This window comes from Coffea eugenioides, unplaced genomic scaffold, assembly GCF_003713205.1.
Source record: "Coffea eugenioides isolate CCC68of unplaced genomic scaffold, Ceug_1.0 ScVebR1_1558;HRSCAF=2427, whole genome shotgun sequence".
NCBI lineage: Eukaryota > Viridiplantae > Streptophyta > Magnoliopsida > Gentianales > Rubiaceae > Coffea > Coffea eugenioides.
Window position 1 is genome coordinate 1 of NW_020861970.1, and position 12,405 is coordinate 12,405.

Below are 12,405 nucleotides of genomic sequence, written 5' to 3' on the forward strand. Positions count from 1 at the left end.
GGTGCATTAGTGCTGGTATGATCGCCCCCGCCATGTTCCTTTCGCTTTATTCTTTTAAACCACCCCGTGCTGCGAAACAGTGTGGTTTTTCTAGACCGAAATTCATTTTAAGCTTCAATTCAAGCATTTCCTCTTATCCTTTTATTTATTTACTTTATATTTTTTTTGTTATTGATTTGCACCCTATTTTTTTCCCTCATCCCGCAACTCTAAATTATCATGAAATCAATCCTTCACGCTTGCGGTGATACATTTGCGCCGACAAATTTGAGCGACGATCCGGGCTTTGATCGAGCAATACCGTTCCTGATTTGTCTCGCGCCTTCAGACCCGCTTCATGCTTCGACAAGAAGCAAAATATAAAGCAATCGTTCCGACGGAGCTAAATTACTACAGGATAAAGAACGAATAGGAAATTTGGATTTCGAAACAAAAAAAAAGAGGGGTGCAACACGAGGACTTCCCAGGGGGTCACCCATCCTAGTACTACTCTCGCCTAAGCACGCTTAACTTCGGAGTTCTGATGGGATCCGGTGCATTAATGCTGGTATGATCACACCCGCCATTTTCCTTTCGCTTTATTCCTTTAAACTACCCAGTTCTGAAAAGCAGTGTGGCTTTTCTAGAGCGAAATTCATTTTAAGCTTCGAATTCAAGCATTTTCCTCTTATCCCTTTTATTTATTATTTATATTCTTTTTTGTTATTGATTTGCCACCTATTTTTTCCCTCATCCCGCAATTCTAAATTATCATGAAATCAATCCTTCACGCTTGCGGTGATACATTTGCGCCCACAAATTTGAGCGACGATCCGGGCTTTGATCGAGCCGTACCGTTCCTGATTTGTCTCGCGCCTTCAGACCCGCCTTCATGCTTCGATAAGAAGCAAAATATAAAGCAATCGTTCCGACGGAGCTAAATTACTACAGGATAAAGAACGAATAGGAAATTTGGATTTCGAAACAAAAAAAAGAGGGGTGCAACACGAGGACTTTCCAGGGGGTCACCCATCCTAGTACTACTCTCGCCTAAGCACGCTTAACTTCGGAGTTCTGATGGGATCCGGTGCTTATGCTGGTATGATCGCACCCGCATTTTCCTTTGCTTTATTCATTTAAACTCCCAGTCCTGAAAAAGCAGTGTGGCTTTTCTAGACGGATTCTTTTTTAAGCGTCATACAAGCATTTTCCTCTTATCTTTTTTATTTACTTTTATTTTTTTTGTTATTGATATGCACCTTATTTTTTTCCCTCATCGCGAACTCTAAATTATATGAAATCAATCCTTCACGCTTGCGGTGATACATTTGCGCCGACAAATTTGAGCGACGATCCGGGCTTTGATCGAGCCGTACCATTCCTGATTTGTCTCGCGCCTTCAGACCCGCCTTCATGCTTCGACAAGAAGCAAAATATAAAGCAATCGTTCCGACGGAGCTAAATTACTACAGGATAAAGAACGAATAGGAAATTTCGATTTCGAAACAAAAAAGAGAGGGGTGCAACTCGAGGACTTTGCAGGGGGTCCCCCATCCTAGTACTACTCTCGCCTAAGCACGCTTAACTTCGGAGTTCTGATGGGATCCGGTGCATTAGTGCTGGTATGATCGCACCCGCCATGTTCCTTTCGTTTTATTCTTTTAAACCACCCCGTGCTGAGAAACAGTGTGGCTTTTCTAGACCGAAATTCATTTTAAGCTTCGATTCAAGCATTTTCCTCTTATCCTTTTATTTATTTACTTTATATTTCTTTTTGTTATTGATATGCACCTTATTTTTTTCCCTCATCCCGCAACTCTAAATTATCATGAAATCAATCCTTCACGCTTGCGGTGATACATTTGCGCGACAAATTTGAGCGACGATCCGGGCTTTGATCGAGCCGTACCATTCCTGATTTGTCTCGCGCCTTCAGACCCGCCTTCATGCTTCGACAAGAAGCAAAATATAAAGCAATCGTTCCGACGGAGCTAAATTACTACAGGATAAAGAACGAATAGGAAATTTCGATTTCGAAACAAAAAAGAGAGGGGTGCAACTCGAGGACTTTGCAGGGGGTCACCCATCCTAGTACTACTCTCGCCCAAGCACGCTTAACTTCGGAGTTCTGATGGGATCCGGTGCATTAGTGCTGGTATGATCGCACCCGCCATGTTCCTTTCGCTTTATTCTTTTAAACCACCCCGTGCTGCGAAACAGTGTGTCTTTTCTAGACCGAAATTCATTTTAAGCTTCAATTCAAGCATTTTCCTCTTATCCTTTTATTTATTTACTTTATATTTCTTTTCGTTATTGATTTGCACCCTATTTTTTTCCCTCATCCCGCAACTCTAAATTATCATGAAATCAATCCTTCACGCTTGCGGTGATACATTTGCGCCCACAAATTTGAGCGACGATCCGGGCTTTGATCGAGCCGTACCGTTCCTGATTTGTCTCGCGCCTTCAGACCCGCCTTCATGCTTCGACAAGAAGCAAAATATAAAGCAATCGTTCCGACGGAGCTAAATTACTACAGGATAAAGAACGAATAGGAAATTTGGATTTCCGAACAAAAATGAGAGGGGTGCAACACGAGGACTTCCCAGGGGGTCACCCATCCTAGTACTATTCTCGCCCAAACACGCTTAACTTCGGAGTTCTGATGGGATCCGGTGCACTAGTGCTGGTATGATCGCACCCGCCATGTTCCTTTCGCTTTATTCTTTTAAACCACCCCGTGCTGCGAAACAGTGTGGCTTTTCTAGACCGAAACTCATTTTAAGCTTCGATTCAAGCATTTTCCTCTTATCCTTTTATTTATTTACTTTATATTTTTTTTGTTATTGATATGCACCTTATTTTTTTCTCTCATCCCGCAACTCTAAATTATCATGAAATCAATCCTTCACGCTTGCGGTGATACATTTGCGCCCACAAATTTGAGCGACGATCCGGGCTTTGATCGAGCCGTACCGTTCCTGATTTGTCTCGCGCCTTCAGACCCGCCTTCATGCTTCGACAAGAAGCAAAATATAAAGCAATCGTTCCGACGGAGCTAAATTACAACAGGATAAAGAACGAATAGGAAATTTGGATTTCGAAACAAAAAAGAGAGGGGTGCAACACGAGGACTTCCAGGGGGTCCCATCTAGTAGCTACTCTCGCCCAAGCACGCTTAACTTCGGAGTTCTGATGGGATCCGGTGCATTAGTGCTGGTATGATCGCACCCGCCATGTTCCTTTCGCTTTATTCTTTTAAACTACCCCGTGCTGCGAAACAGTGTGGCTTTTTTAGACCGAAATTCATTTTAAGCTTCAATTCAAGCATTTTCCTCTTATCCTTTTATTTATTTACTTTATATTTTTTTTTGTTATTGATTTGCAACCTATTTTTTTCCCTCATCCCGCAACTCTAAATTATCAAGAAATCAATCCTTCACGCTTGCGGTGATACATTTGCACCGACAAATTTGAGCGACGATCCGGGTTGATTCGAGCAAATACCGTTCTGATTTGTCTCGCGCCTTCAGACCCGCCTTCATGCTTCGACAAGAAAAGCAAAATATAACAGCAATCGTTCGACGGAGCTAAAATTACTATGGTAAAGAACGAAATAGAAATTTGGATTTCGAACAAAAAAGAGGGTGCAACACGAGGACTTCCCAGGGGGTCACCCATCCTAGTACAACTCTCGCCCAAGCACGCTTAACTTCGGAGTTCTGATGGGATCCGGTGCACTAGTGCTGGTATGATCGCACCCGCCATGTTCCTTTCGCTTTATTCTTTTAAACTACCCCGTGCTGCGAAACAGTGTGGCTTTTTTAGACCGAAATTCATTTTAAGCTTCAATTCAAGCATTTTCCTCTTATCCTTTTATTTATTTACTTTATATTTTTTTTTGTTATTGATTTGCAACCTATTTTTTTCCCTCATCCCGCAACTCTAAATTATCATGAAATCAATCCTTCACGCTTGCGGTGATACATTTGCGCCGACAAATTTGATCGACGATCCGGGCTTTGATCGAGCCGTACCGTTCCTGATTTGTCTCGCGCCTTCAGACCCGCTTTCATGCTTCGACAAGAAGCAAAATATAAAGCAATCGTTCCGACGGAGCTAAATTACTACAGGATAAAGAACGAATAGGAAATTTGGATTTCCGAACAAAAATGAGAGGGGTGCAACACGAGGACTTCCCAGGGGGTCACCCATCCTAGTACTATTCTCGCCCAAACACGCTTAACTTCGGAGTTCTGATGGGATCCGGTGCACTAGTGCTGATATGATCGCACCCGCCATGTTCCTTTCGCTTTATTCTTTTAAACCACCCCGTGCTGCGAAACAGTGTTTTAGACCGAAATTATTTTAAGCTTCAATACAAGCATTTTTCCTTTATCTTTTTTATATTATTTACTTTTATATTTTTTTGTTTTATCGATTTGGCAACCTATTTTTTTCCCTCTCCGCGCAACTCTAATTATCATGAAATCAATCCTTCATGGCTTGCGGCTTTGATACATTTTGCGCGACAAATTTGAGCGACGATCCGGGCTTTGATCGAGCCGTACCGTTCCTGATTTGTCTCGCGCCTTCAGACCCGCCTTCATGCTTCGACAAGAAGCAAAATATAAAGCAATCGTTCCGACGGAGCTAAATTACAACAGGATAAAGATCGAATAGGAAATTTGGATTTCGAAACAAAAAAAAGAGGGGTGCAACACGAGGACTTCCCAGGGGGTTACCCATCCTAGTACTACTCTCGCCCAAGCACGCTTAACTTCGGAGTTCTGATGGGATCCGGTGCACTAGTGCTGGTATGATCGCACCCGCCATGTTCCTTTCGCTTTATTCTTTTAAACTACCCCGTGCTGCGAAACAGTGTGGCTTTTTTAGACCGAAATTCATTTTAAGCTTCAATACAAGCATTTTCCTCTTATCCTTTTATTTATTTACTTTATATTTTTTTTTGTTATTGATTTGCAACCTATTTTTTTCCCTCATCCCGCAACTCTAAATTATCATGAAATCAATCCTTCACGCTTGCGGTGATACATTTGCGCCGACAAATTTGAGCGACGATCCGGGCTTTGATCGAGCCGTACCGTTCCTGATTTGTCTCGCGCCTTCAGACCCGCTTTCATGCTTCGACAAGAAGCAAAATATAAAGCAATCGTTCCGACGGAGCTAAATTACTACAGGATAAAGAACGAATAGGAAATTTGGATTTCCGAACAAAAATGAGAGGGGTGCAACACGAGGACTTCCCAGGGGGTCACCCATCCTAGTACTATTCTCGCCCAAACACGCTTAACTTCGGAGTTCTGATGGGATCCGGTGCACTAGTGCTGATATGATCGCACCCGCCATGTTCCTTTCGCTTTATTCTTTTAAACCACCCCGTGCTGCGAAACAGTGTGGCTTTTCTAGACGCGAATTCTTTTTAGGTCAATACACGCATTTTCTCTTATCCTTTTATTTTTTACTTTCTATTTTTTTGTTATTGATATGCACCTTATTTTTTTCCTCAGCCACCAAACTCTAAATTACATGAAATCAATCCTTCACGTTGCGGTGATACATTTGGCGACGAAATTTGAGCGACGATCCGGGCTTTGATCGGAGCCGTACCCATTCCTGTTTGTCTGCGCGCCTTCAGACCGCGCCTTCATGTCTTGACAAGAGCAAATATAAAGCAATCGTTCCGACGGAGCTAAATTACTACAGGATAAAGAACGAATAGGAAATTTCGATTTCGAAACAAAAAAGAGAGGGGTGCAACTCGAGGACTTTGCAGGGGGTCACCCATCCTAGTACTACTCTCGCCTAAGCACGCTTAACTTCGGAGTTCTGATGGGATCCGGTGCATTAGTGCTGGTATGATCGCACCCTCCATGTTCCTTTCGCTTTATTCTTTTAAACCACCCCGTGCTGCGAAACAGTGTGTCTTTTCTAGACCGAAATTCATTTTAAGCTTCGATTCATGCATTTTCCTCTTATCCTTTTATTTATTTACTTTATATTTTTTTTGTTATTGATATGCACCTTATTTTTTTCCCTCATCCCGCAACTCTAAATTATCATGAAATCAATCCTTCACGCTTGCGGTGATACATTTGCGCCCACAAATTTGAGCGACGATCCGGGCTTTGATCGAACCGTACCGTTCCTGATTTGTCTCGCGCCTTCAGACCCGCCTTCATGCTTCGACAAGAAGCAAAATATAAAGCAATCGTTCCGACGGAGCTAAATTACTACAGGATAAAGAACGAATAGGAAATTTCGATTTCGAAACAAAAAAGAGAGGGGTGCAACTCGAGGACTTTCCAGGGGGTCACCCATCCTAGTACTACTCTCGCCCAAGCACGCTTAATTTCGGAGTTCTGATGGGATCCGGTGCATTAGTGCTGGTATGATCGCACCCGCCATGTTCCTTTCGCTTTATTCTTTTAAACCACCCCGTGCTGCGAAACAGTGTGTCTTTTCTAGACCGAAATTCATTTTAAGCTTCAATTCAAGCATTTTCCTCTTATCCTTTTATTTATTTACTTTATATTTCTTTTTGTTATTGATTTGCACCCTATTTTTTTCACTCATCCCGCAACTCTAAATTATCATGAAATCAATCCTTCACGCTTGCGGTGATACATTTGCGCCCACAAATTTGAGCGACGATCCAGGCTTTGATCGAGCCGTACCGTTCCTGATTTGTCTCGCGCCTTCAGACCCGCCTTCATGCTTCGACAAGAAGCAAAATATAAAGCAATCGTTCCGACGGAGCTAAATTACTACAGGATAAAGAACGAATAGGAAATTTGGATTTCGAAACAAAAAGAGAATGGGGTGGCAACACGCAGACTTCCCAGTGCGGGTCACCCAGTGCCTAGTACTATTCTTCGCCCAAACACGCTTAACTTCGGAGTTCTGTGGGATCCGGCTGCATAGTGCTGGTATGTCGCACCCGCCATGTTCGTTCGCTTATTCTTGTTAAACCACCCCGTGTGCTGCCGAAACAGTGGGTTTTCTAGACCGAAATCATTTTAAGCTTCGATTCAAGCATTTTCCTCTTATCCTTTTATTTATTTACTTTATATTTGTTTTTGTTATTGATTTGCACCCTATTTTTTTCCCTCATCCCGCAATTCTAAATTATCATGAAATCAATCCTTCACGCTTGCGGTGATACATTTGCGCCCACAAATTTGAGCGACGATCCGGGCTTTGATCGAGCCGTACCGTTCCTGATTTGTCTCGCGCCTTCAGACCCGCCTTCATGCTTCGATAAGAAGCAAAATATAAAGCAATCGTTCCGACGGAGCTAAATTACTACAGGATAAAGAACGAATAGGAAATTTGGATTTCGAAACAAAAAAAAGAGGGGTGCAACACGAGGACTTCCCAGGGGGTCACCCATCCTAGTACTACTCTCGCCTAAGCACGCTTAACTTCGGAGTTCTGATGGGATCCGGTGCATTAATGCTGGTATGATCGCACCCGCCATTTTCCTTTCGCTTTATTCCTTTAAACTACCCAGTCCTGAAAAGCAGTGTGGCTTTTCTAGACCGAAATTCTTTTTAAGCGTCAATACAAGCATTTTCCTCTTATCCTTTTATTTATTTACTTTATATTTTTTTTGTTATTGATATGCACCTTATTTTTTTCCCTCATCCCGCAACTCTAAATTATCATGAAATCAATCCTTCACGCTTGCGGTGATACATTTGCGCCGACAAATTTGAGCGACGATCCGGGCTTTGATCGAGCCGTACCATTCCTGATTTGTCTCGCGCCTTCAGACCCGCCTTCATGCTTCGACAAGAAGCAAAATATAAAGCAATCGTTCCGACGGAGCTAAATTACTACAGGATAAAGAACGAATAGGAAATTTCGATTTCGAAACAAAAAAGAGAGGGGTGCAACTCGAGGACTTTGCAGGGGGTCACCCATCCTAGTACTACTCTCGCCTAAGCACGCTTAACTTCGGAGTTCTGATGGGATCCGGTGCATTAGTGCTGGTATGATCGCACCCGCCATGTTCCTTTCGCTTTATTCTTTTAAACCACCCCGTGCTGAGAAACAGTGTGGCTTTTCTAGACCGAAATTCATTTTAAGCTTCGATTCAAGCATTTTCCTCTTATCCTTTTATTTATTTACTTTATATTTCTTTTTGTTATTGATATGCACCTTATTTTTTTCCCTCATCCCGCAACTCTAAATTATCATGAAATCAATCCTTCACGCTTGCGGTGATACATTTGCTGCCGACAAATTGAGCGACGATCCGGGCTTTTGATCGAGCCGTTACCGTTCCTGATTTGTCTCGCGCCTTCAGACCCGCCTTCATGCTTCGACAAGAAGCAAAATATAAAGCAATCGTTCCGACGGAGCTAAATTACTACAGGATAAAGAACGAATAGGAAATTTCGATTTCGAAACAAAAAAGAGAGGGGTGCAACACGAGGACTTCCCAGGGGGTCACCCATCCTAGTACTATTCTCGCCCAAACACGCTTAACTTCGGAGTTCTGATGGGATCCGGTGCATTAGTGCTGGTATGATCGCACCCGCCATGTTCCTTTCGCTTTATTCTTTTAAACCACCCCGTGCTGCGAAACAGTGTGGCTTTTCTAGACCGAAATTCATTTTAAGCTTCGATTCATGCATTTTCCTCTTATCCTTTTATTTATTTACTTTATATTTTTTTTGTTATTGATATGCACCCTATTTTTTTCCCTCATCCCGCAACTCTAAATTATCATGAAATCAATCCTTCACGCTTGCGGTGATACATTTGCGCCCACAAATTTGAGCGACGATCCGGGCTTTGATCGAGCCGTACCGTTCCTGATTTGTCTCGCGCCTTCAGACCCGCCTTCATGCTTCGACAAGAAGCAAAATATAAAGCAATCGTTCCGACGGAGCTAAATTACTACAGGATAAAGAACGAATAGGAAATTTGGATTTCCGAACAAAAATGAGAGGGGTGCAACACGAGGACTTCCCAGGGGGTCACCCATCCTAGTACTATTCTCGCCCAAACACGCTTAACTTCGGAGTTCTGATGGGATCCGGTGCACTAGTGCTGATATGATCGCACCCGCCATGTTCCTTTCGCTTTATTCTTTTAAACCACCCCGTGCTGCGAAACAGTGTGGCTTTTCTAGACCGAAACTCATTTTAAGCTTCGATTCAAGCATTTTCCTCTTATCCTTTTATTTATTTACTTTATATTTTTTTTGTTATTGATATGCACCTTATTTTTTTCTCTCATCCCGCAACTCTAAATTATCATGAAATCAATCCTTCACGCTTGCGGTGATACATTTGCGCCGACAAATTTGAGCGACGATCCGGGCTTTGATCGAGCCGTATCGTTCCTGATTTGTCTCGCGCCTTCAGACCCGCCTTCATGCTTCGACAAGAAGCAAAATATAACAATCGTTCCGACGGAGCTAATTACAACGATAAAGACCGAATAGAAATTTGGATTTCGAAACAAAAAAAAAGAGGGGTGCAACACGAGACTTCCCAGGTCACCCTGCCTAGTACTACTCTCGCCTAAGCACGCTTAACTTCGGAGTTCTGATGAGATCCGGTTGCATTAATGCTGGTATGATCGCACCCGCCATTTTCCTTTCGCTTATTCCTTTAAACTTACCCCGTCCTGCGAAGAAAGCAGTGTGGCTTTTCTAGACCGAAATTAATTTTTAAGCGTCATTCAAGCATTTTCTCTTATCCTTTATTTATTTACTTTATATTTCTTTTTGTTATATGATTTGCCCCACTATTTTTCCCTCATCCCGCAACTCTAATTATCATGAAAATCAATTCTTCCGCTTGCGGTGATACATTTGCGCCGACAAATTTGAGCGACGATCCGGGTTTGATCGAGCAATACCGTTCCTGATTTGTCTCGCGCCTTCAGACCCGCCTTCATGCTTCGACAAGAAGCAAAATATAAAGCAATCGTTCCGACGGAGCTAAATTACTACAGGATAAAGAACGAATAGGAAATTTGGATTTCGAAACAAAAAAAAGAGGGGTGCAACACGAGGACTTCCCAGGGGGTCACCCATCCTAGTACTACTCTCGCCCAAGCACGCTTAACTTCGGAGTTCTGATGGGATCCGGTGCACTAGTGCTGGTATGATCGCACCCGCCATGTTCCTTTCGCTTTATTCTTTTAAACTACCCCGTGCTGCGAAACAGTGTGGCTTTTTTAGACCGAAATTCATTTTAAGCTTCAATTCAAGCATTTTCCTCTTATCCTTTCATTTATTTACTTTATATTTCTTTTTGTTATTGATTTGCACCCTATTTTTTTCCCTCATCCCGCAACTCTAAATTATCATGAAATCAATTCTTCACGCTTGCGGTGATTCATTTGCGCCGACAAATTTGAGCGACGATCCGGGCTTTGGTCGAGCAATACCGTTCCTGATTTGTCTCGCGCCTTCAGGACCCGCCTTCATGCTTCGACAAGAAGCAAAATATAAAGCAATCGTTCCGACGGAGCTAAATTACTACAGGATAAAGAACGAATAGGAAATTTGGATTTCGAAACAAAAAAAAGGGGTGCAACACGAGGACTTCCCAAGGGGTCACCCATCCTAGTACTACTCTCGCCCAAGCACGCTTAACTTCGGAGTTCTGATGGGATCCGGTGCACTAGTGCTGGTATGATCGCACCCGCCATGTTCCTTTCGCTTTATTCTTTTAAACTACCCCGTGCTGCGAAACAGTGTGGCTTTTTTAGACCGAAATTCATTTTAAGCTTCAATTCAAGCATTTTCCTCTTATCCTTTTATTTATTTACTTTATATTTTTTTTTGTTATTGATTTGCAACCTATTTTTTTCCCTCATCCCGCAACTCTAAATTATCATGAAATCAATCCTTCACGCTTGCGGTGATACATTTGCGCCGACAAATTTGATCGACGATCCGGGCTTTGATCGAGCCGTACCGTTCCTGATTTGTCTCGCGCCTTCAGACCCGCTTTCATGCTTCGACAAGAAGCAAAATATAAAGCAATCGTTCCGACGGAGCTAAATTACTACAGGATAAAGAACGAATAGGAAATTTGGATTTCCGAACAAAAATGAGAGGGGTGCAACACGAGGACTTCCCAGGGGGTCACCCATCCTAGTACTATTCTCGCCCAAACACGCTTAACTTCGGAGTTCTGATGGGATCCGGTGCACTAGTGCTGGTATGATCGCACCCGCCATGTTCCTTTCGCTTTATTCTTTTAAACCACCCCGTGCTGCGAAACAGTGTGGCTTTTCTAGACCGAAACTCATTTTAAGCTTCGATTCAAGCATTTTCCTCTTATCCTTTTATTTATTTACTTTATATTTTTTTTGTTATTGATATGCACCTTATTTTTTTCTCTCATCCCGCAACTCTAAATTATCATGAAATCAATCCTTCACGCTTGCGGTGATACATTTGCGCCCACAAATTTGAGCGACGATCCGGGCTTTGATCGAGCCGTACCGTTCCTGATTTGTCTCGCGCCTTCAGACCCGCCTTCATGCTTCGACAAGAAGCAAAATATAAAGCAATCGTTCCGACGGAGCTAAATTACTACAGGATAAAGAACGAATAGGAAATTTGGATTTCCGAACAAAATGAGAAGGGTGCAACACGAGGACTTCCCAAGGGTCACCCATCCTAGTACTATTCTCGCCCAAACACGCTTGAATTCGGAGTTCTGATGGGATCGGTGCACTAGTGCTGATATGATCGCACTCCGCCATGTTCCTTTCGCTTTATCTTTAAACCACCCCCGTGCTGCGAAACAGTGTGGTTTTCTTAGACCGAAACTCATTTTAAGCTTCGATTCAAGCATTTTCCTCTTATCCTTTTATTTATTTACTTTATATTTTTTTTTGTTATTGATTTGCACCCTGTTTTTTTCCATCATCCCGCAACTCTAAATTATCATAAAATCAATCCTTCACGCTTGCGTTGATACATTTGCGCCAACAAATTTGAGCGACGATCCGGGCTTTGATCGATCCGTACCGTTCCTGATTTGTCTCGCGCCTTCAGATCCGCCTTCATGCTTCGACAAGAAGCAAAATATGAAGCAATCATTCCGACGGAGCTAAATTACTACAGGATAAAGAACGAATACGAAATTTGGATTTCGAAACAAAAAAAAGAGGGGTGCAACACGAGAACTTCCCAGGGGGTCACCCATTCTAGTACTACTCTCGCCCAAGCACGCTTAACTTCTGAGTTCTGATGGGATACGGTGCATTAGTGCTGGTATGATCGCACCCACAAGGTTCCTTTCGCTTTATTCTTTTAAACTACACCGTCCAGCGAAGCAGTGTGGCTTTTCTAGACCGGAATTCATTTTAAGCGTCAATTGAAGCATTTTCCTCTTATACTTTTATTTATTTACTTTATATTTTTTT

The 12,405-nt window shown here is 42.6% G+C and overlaps 21 non-coding genes and 1 pseudogene across 21 annotated transcripts; all 22 read right to left on the reverse strand.

Moving 5' to 3' along the window:
- Nucleotides 1-442: 442 nt before the first annotated feature.
- LOC113755522 lies at nucleotides 443-561 on the reverse strand. The gene has a single exon (XR_003465661.1). It is a non-coding gene; the product is annotated as a 5S ribosomal RNA (ribosomal RNA).
- A 414-nt stretch (nucleotides 562-975) lies between these two features.
- On the reverse strand, nucleotides 976-1,092 carry LOC113755533. The gene has a single exon (XR_003465672.1). It is a non-coding gene; the product is annotated as a 5S ribosomal RNA (ribosomal RNA).
- Nucleotides 1,093-1,496: 404 nt separating this feature from the next.
- On the reverse strand, nucleotides 1,497-1,615 carry LOC113755532. The gene has a single exon (XR_003465671.1). It is a non-coding gene; the product is annotated as a 5S ribosomal RNA (ribosomal RNA).
- Nucleotides 1,616-2,029: 414 nt separating this feature from the next.
- Nucleotides 2,030-2,148, reverse strand: LOC113755526. Its single transcript, XR_003465665.1, has one exon. It is a non-coding gene; the product is annotated as a 5S ribosomal RNA (ribosomal RNA).
- Nucleotides 2,149-2,563: 415 nt separating this feature from the next.
- Nucleotides 2,564-2,682, reverse strand: LOC113755520. Its single transcript, XR_003465659.1, has one exon. It is a non-coding gene; the product is annotated as a 5S ribosomal RNA (ribosomal RNA).
- A 414-nt stretch (nucleotides 2,683-3,096) lies between these two features.
- LOC113755535 lies at nucleotides 3,097-3,212 on the reverse strand. Its single transcript, XR_003465673.1, has one exon. It is a non-coding gene; the product is annotated as a 5S ribosomal RNA (ribosomal RNA).
- Nucleotides 3,213-3,623: 411 nt separating this feature from the next.
- Nucleotides 3,624-3,742, reverse strand: LOC113755540. The gene has a single exon (XR_003465677.1). It is a non-coding gene; the product is annotated as a 5S ribosomal RNA (ribosomal RNA).
- A 415-nt stretch (nucleotides 3,743-4,157) lies between these two features.
- LOC113755523 lies at nucleotides 4,158-4,276 on the reverse strand. The gene has a single exon (XR_003465662.1). It is a non-coding gene; the product is annotated as a 5S ribosomal RNA (ribosomal RNA).
- A 415-nt stretch (nucleotides 4,277-4,691) lies between these two features.
- Nucleotides 4,692-4,810, reverse strand: LOC113755539. Its single transcript, XR_003465676.1, has one exon. It is a non-coding gene; the product is annotated as a 5S ribosomal RNA (ribosomal RNA).
- Nucleotides 4,811-5,225: 415 nt separating this feature from the next.
- LOC113755524 lies at nucleotides 5,226-5,344 on the reverse strand. Its single transcript, XR_003465663.1, has one exon. It is a non-coding gene; the product is annotated as a 5S ribosomal RNA (ribosomal RNA).
- A 407-nt stretch (nucleotides 5,345-5,751) lies between these two features.
- LOC113755530 lies at nucleotides 5,752-5,870 on the reverse strand. Its single transcript, XR_003465669.1, has one exon. It is a non-coding gene; the product is annotated as a 5S ribosomal RNA (ribosomal RNA).
- A 414-nt stretch (nucleotides 5,871-6,284) lies between these two features.
- LOC113755527 lies at nucleotides 6,285-6,403 on the reverse strand. The gene has a single exon (XR_003465666.1). It is a non-coding gene; the product is annotated as a 5S ribosomal RNA (ribosomal RNA).
- Nucleotides 6,404-7,356: 953 nt separating this feature from the next.
- LOC113755519 lies at nucleotides 7,357-7,475 on the reverse strand. Its single transcript, XR_003465658.1, has one exon. It is a non-coding gene; the product is annotated as a 5S ribosomal RNA (ribosomal RNA).
- A 414-nt stretch (nucleotides 7,476-7,889) lies between these two features.
- LOC113755531 lies at nucleotides 7,890-8,008 on the reverse strand. Its single transcript, XR_003465670.1, has one exon. It is a non-coding gene; the product is annotated as a 5S ribosomal RNA (ribosomal RNA).
- A 417-nt stretch (nucleotides 8,009-8,425) lies between these two features.
- LOC113755538 lies at nucleotides 8,426-8,544 on the reverse strand. The gene has a single exon (XR_003465675.1). It is a non-coding gene; the product is annotated as a 5S ribosomal RNA (ribosomal RNA).
- Nucleotides 8,545-8,958: 414 nt separating this feature from the next.
- LOC113755525 lies at nucleotides 8,959-9,077 on the reverse strand. Its single transcript, XR_003465664.1, has one exon. It is a non-coding gene; the product is annotated as a 5S ribosomal RNA (ribosomal RNA).
- Nucleotides 9,078-9,486: 409 nt separating this feature from the next.
- LOC113755536 lies at nucleotides 9,487-9,602 on the reverse strand. The gene has a single exon (XR_003465674.1). It is a non-coding gene; the product is annotated as a 5S ribosomal RNA (ribosomal RNA).
- A 415-nt stretch (nucleotides 9,603-10,017) lies between these two features.
- Nucleotides 10,018-10,136, reverse strand: LOC113755517. The gene has a single exon (XR_003465657.1). It is a non-coding gene; the product is annotated as a 5S ribosomal RNA (ribosomal RNA).
- Nucleotides 10,137-10,550: 414 nt separating this feature from the next.
- Nucleotides 10,551-10,669, reverse strand: LOC113755529. Its single transcript, XR_003465668.1, has one exon. It is a non-coding gene; the product is annotated as a 5S ribosomal RNA (ribosomal RNA).
- Nucleotides 10,670-11,084: 415 nt separating this feature from the next.
- LOC113755521 lies at nucleotides 11,085-11,203 on the reverse strand. Its single transcript, XR_003465660.1, has one exon. It is a non-coding gene; the product is annotated as a 5S ribosomal RNA (ribosomal RNA).
- Nucleotides 11,204-11,616: 413 nt separating this feature from the next.
- On the reverse strand, nucleotides 11,617-11,733 carry LOC113755537 (annotated as a pseudogene).
- A 415-nt stretch (nucleotides 11,734-12,148) lies between these two features.
- On the reverse strand, nucleotides 12,149-12,267 carry LOC113755528. Its single transcript, XR_003465667.1, has one exon. It is a non-coding gene; the product is annotated as a 5S ribosomal RNA (ribosomal RNA).
- Nucleotides 12,268-12,405: the final 138 nt, after the last annotated feature.